Raw genomic sequence first — 5,300 nt, forward strand, 5'->3', positions numbered from 1 at the left:
TCACTGAATAATCTGGATCATCAGTTGTTGAGTAGATCAGTGAATCATCTGGTGTATCTGCAGTTGAGTAGATTATCAGATCATCTGGTTTATCTGCTGTGTAGTAAATCTTCAAGTCCTCTTGGGTCTCTGTGGTGTAGTAGATCTTTGCTCTTTCTGCTGTGGTGTAGATAGAGGTGAGGTGTTTGTTTATGGACTGCAGCTCACTGATATCTTGATATTTATGCTCACTGCTGTCTAACTCCTGCAAAAGAACTCATGTTACCTTCTAAATACATACACATGACAGACTGGTATTTTTAAGCTGCAAATATCATCATCATCATCATCTTTACTCACCTCTTCAATGAACTCTACTCTTGTATTTAAAGGCAAAATCCCAACAGAAACTGTCAAAACAAAATGAAAGTTACATTAAAAGACTGTTAGAAAGTGACATTTAGTTTCTTGAGAAAAGTGTGCATGTGCTTATGTAACGGGCCAGCTTTGTTAGAGAAACTGACTGCCATGCGAAGAGTCGCAGATTTGATCCCAGCTTGGAGTGGGTTGGGTGGTGTGGACCGGCTAGGGTTACATTGGTGCTGTGACCCGGATGGAAGTGAGGTTTAGGGAGTGAGTGTAACAGATGCCAGCTAGTAAAGTGCTGTGCAGGTAAACCTCACTCCTCTGACCTCTAAAGGTGCTCTAACGACAGATGCTAGAGGCCATGTTCTTTAACCACCTTGTTAGAACAACTGACTCCCATGCTGAAGGTCGCCGGTTCAATCCCAGCTCAGAGCAGGTTGGATGGTATTGAACCGACGGGGTTATATTGGTGCCTTGACCCGGACGGGACTGAGGTTTAGAGTGGTGAGTGTAGCGGAGGCCAGCTAGTGAAGTACTGTGCAGGTAAACCTCACTCCTCTGACCTCTAAAGGTGCTCTAGCGATAGATGATAGAGACCGTAGTCTTTAGCCACCTTGTTAGAGCAACCGACTCTCATGCGGAAGGTCGCCAGTTCAATCCCAGCTCAGAGAGGGTTGGGTGATGTAAGACTGGCAGGGTTACATTGGTGCCGTGACCCGGATGGTAGTGAGTGTTACAGATGCCAGCTAGTGAAGTGCTATGCAGGTAAACCTCACTCCTCTGACCTCTAAAGGTGCTCTAGTGGAAGATGCTAGAGGCTATGGTCTTTACCTTCCTTGTTAGAGCAACTGACTTCCAAGCGGAAGGTTGCCGGTTCAATCCCAGCTCAGAGAGGGTTGGGTGATGTAAGACTGGCAGGGTTACATTGGTGCCGTGACCCCATGGTAGTGAGTGTTAAAGATGCCAGCTAGTGTAGTGCTATGCAGGTAAACCTCACTCCTCTGACCTCTAAAGGTGCTCTAGTGGAAGATGCTAGAGGCTATGGTCTTTAGCTTCCTTGTTAGAGCAACTGACTCCCAAGCGGAAGGTTGCCGATTCAATACCAGCTCAGAGCGGGTTGGGTGATGTAAGATAAATGGGGTTACATTGGTGCCGTGACCCGGATGGGAGTGAGTTTTAGGGAGCTGAGTGTAGTGGAGGCCAGCTAGTGAAGTGCCGTGCAGGTAAACCTCACTTCTCTGACCTCTAATTATGCTCTAGCGACAGACGCTAGAGGCCATGGCCTTTAGCCTTCTTGTTAGAGCAACAGACTCCCCTGCAGAAAGTCGCCAGTTCGATCCCAGCTTGGAGCAGGTTGGGTGGTGTAGGACCGGTAGGTATTAGAGCAACAGACTCCCATGCGACAAGTCACCAATTTGATTCCACTTTGGAGTAGGTTGGGTGTTGTTGGACCGGCGGGTGTTACTCTTGTATGTAGGAAGTTGATGCCTTAGAAGTGAAGTAAACCTGACCAATGTGATTTTAAAAGTGCACACTTTGGTTAATGCCTAACCATTTTACATTTAGTTGTATTGGTGTATAATTCATGTGAATTCAGGATTGAATTGAATATTTGAATTAGCATTAATGTGTCAGCCTGGGTCATTTTAGATTCAGACACAGAAGCATGCTGAAGCCCAGTGTAATATTTTTTGGCATCTGTAGAGAGTGTAATGTAACAGATTTCTGAACTGCAATGTAGTGATAGCTGATTTCAAAACACTGCCTAATGAAACTTCTTTTATTTCCAATCAGTGGTTCTGAACATGTATCAAATAGTCAAGGTCATGTAATTTTAGCAAACAATCGAGGCTTCGTTACATCATCACTGTTTGGAAATGGTTCGAAAATTCATTGTTTCCCCACTAGGGGGTGATTAGATTAGATTAGATTAGATTAGATTCAACTTTATTGTCATTACACATGTACAAGTACAAGCCAACGAAATGCAGTTTCAGTCTAACCAGCAGTGCAATAGCAGCAGTGCAGGATACAGGTATAAGTTATAAATTGCAGTTACAGAAAAACTATGGTGATATTTACAGATGGATGTACTATGAACATTAAATACAGGTTGTATTAGCTATGAACAGATTTACAATAAATGAATATATGTACAGGATACTATTAATAATCAGGAGTGTGCAGAAAGATAAACATAATTACAAATGTCCATGTCCATGATCTGTATAATACCATGAAAACCAGAAAAATCGCGCCCAATGGACAATCACTGAAAAGGTTCTTATAGTTTTTACCTGATCACTATGGCCAATTTAGTTATCCAATTCACTTATAGTGCATGTGCTTGGACTGTGGGGGAAACCGGAGCACCCAGAGGAAACCCACATCAACACAGGGAGAACATGCTAACTCTACACAGAAATGCCAAATGATGCAGCGGGGACTCAAACCAGCGACCTTCTTGCTGTGAGGAGACAGTGCTAACCGCTGAACCATTGTGCCGCCCCACTTCAAAACAGTGAATCATTTTGTAAACCATTTGATTCAGCAGTTTCAAAGCTTTGAAAAGCTTCGTTTCTTCCATCACTACTGCAATTATAGCTGGGTTGCCAACTGATGACCTAATTTTAAACGGCCAAGCTGTTGTAAACATTTGACACAAGTATATTTCACTTAAAATGCTTATACTTAATTATAACATTGAACTTTCTTCTATAATCTGCTTAAGGTCCAATAATGGTTAAATTTAGGGGTCTTGTTTAATAAATTAAGGGACATGCTTAACAGAAGTCGCAATCAAAATATTTGTACAATTTTATACGGATACAACTTTCCAGACTGATGTCTAAGACCGGTGTATCTTAAAGTATTTGTAACTACAAGTTTATAAAATACATAAGATCAACTTCAAGCTGGGTTGTACTATTACAATGTTGGGTCAAATAATGAACAACCCCAAAGTGTGTTCAGATTTATTTTATGACTATATTTTAATGACACAACGGTTAGATTTGTCCATGTTTGGCTCAACATTGGGTTATGACAGCTCAGCATTTTTACAGTCTAATACCCCCATTCGGACTGGAAGAAATGAGTGTGTCTTTAGTTTCGGGAGTAGTTTCTAGATCTGACCTTGCTGCGGAAGTCCTGATTGTGCAACTCTCTGTGATTTCATGTATTTTCTCTGTTTGCACAACACCGTCAGCGCCAGCAGGAAGATGATCACCATGATGGATAACCCAGCAATGACGTACATGACTGACCCTGCATGCAAGCCGTGAGTTTTACTGTGCTTAAAACCTACTTATAAAATACATATTTAAATATCATGTGTATAAAAGATAAGAGAACCAACCTGTTGATGAAGTGTGATCAATTGACCTGAAAGTGATGGTTGATTGTAGATTCAAATCAGTTGTGCTGAAGTATGTCAGTGTGGTTGGAAAAACGCTGCTGGTTGAGACTTCAGTGGTCTTCTTATCTGATAGATGACAGGTAATATTAAGCAAGAGATTCTGACATGCTAACAATAAATACTTACAATAACTTTTACTGTCTGTTTGTTTCTATCAGTTTGTTTTGTGTTGTGCTGGAAATCCCTTAGATTTAAAGGGCACCTATTATGCTAAAATCGCTTAAACAAGGGGTTTATTCACAGTTGTGTGATGACAGTCTGTGAAAATAACTAGCTTCTAATAGTAAACATGTATTAACTGCATTGTTTATAATCAGACTTGATAAAAAACAGTCTGCAGAAACACTTCGATTGACATTCTCTCTTTGTACGTGTCATCAGAGGGGAAAAGCCCCGCCCACAAGTGACCATCGAGTCCTCATTAGTATAGGACTTGAGTCTTGTTTTTGAATCTGCCACTATGCTGACACACAGGCATTTGTAGCTCCGCCCTCTTCTGAAAAGAGCACAGTCTGATTTCAAATTAAAGCGACAGTCACCAAAACGCCACAAATAGGATCAAAGCCTAAACCGGTCCGTTTCAGAGGGTTATAAAATATTATATGTGTGGTATTTTGAGCTGAAACTTCACACACACACAAACACACACACACACACACACACACACACACTAGGGACATCAGAGACTTGTTTTACATCTTGAAAAAGGGGCATAATAGGTCTCCTTTAAATCTAAATCACTGTAGGAGAAATCCACCTACAAAAAATTCACAAATCTCCAGCTTTTAAAATGCTAATAAAATATAAACAGGATACAGAGTTTGTCACAAATAAATTTCAGTATTGCCAGGAAACTTTGATATAAACATATGGATTACAGCTCACCAAAAACGGACAGCTCTTACATTTAATTATAAGATAAAAATGAAATAATACCAATTTAGGTCAACCAATTATCAAGTAATGTCTAGTTTTATTCAGTCTGTGGTATAAAAAGATGACATTAGCAATAATAATAACTAGAAAACTCTAAATATAGTCAGGATAATGTCCCTACATCATTTTTGGTGACAAATTTTATACCAATTACTTATAATCTATTCTCGTTTACATGAATCAACTTTTACAGCCTGAAGTCTAGTTAAAATAAACCATGAAAACATCTCTGATGTCTAAATAAATAGTGGGAGTTTTTGGATGTTATATTAACACACTCAAATTAGGAAGGCAATCAAATTAACACTGCAATATGAGTCTGTTTATAAGATTTAACAATTAATTAGTCAACCATTCTAGTTTGTTCTACAGACAACAAAATGTGTCCCTTACCCTGTTTGACCATCAACAAAATCTCTGAATAGACATCAGTTAAAGCTATATCTGTTAAACCCCTCTTCACACCACACCAGTATTGTCCCTCGTCCGCTGTTCTCAGATCAGTGATGGTGATGGTGAAAACTCTGTTTATTGTGTCGTCAGTCAGAGAGAATCTCTTGTCTTTTGCTGGAGATCCTGATTCTACTATGATGTCTTTATA

The 5,300-nt window shown here is 40.0% G+C and overlaps 1 long non-coding RNA gene across 1 annotated transcript; it reads right to left on the bottom strand.

The window, feature by feature from the left end:
* Positions 1–338: 338 nt before the first annotated feature.
* On the bottom strand, positions 339–3,790 carry LOC130229026 (uncharacterized). The gene is made up of 3 exons (XR_008837825.1): positions 3,704–3,790; positions 3,481–3,612; positions 339–389 (listed from the first exon to the last, which is right to left on the bottom strand). It is a non-coding gene; the product is annotated as an uncharacterized LOC130229026 (long non-coding RNA).
* Between the last annotated feature and the right edge of the window lie 1,510 nt (positions 3,791–5,300).

Source organism: Danio aesculapii, chromosome 1 (genome assembly GCF_903798145.1).
Source record: "Danio aesculapii chromosome 1, fDanAes4.1, whole genome shotgun sequence".
In the NCBI taxonomy this organism is placed as follows: Eukaryota; Metazoa; Chordata; class Actinopteri; order Cypriniformes; family Danionidae; genus Danio; species Danio aesculapii.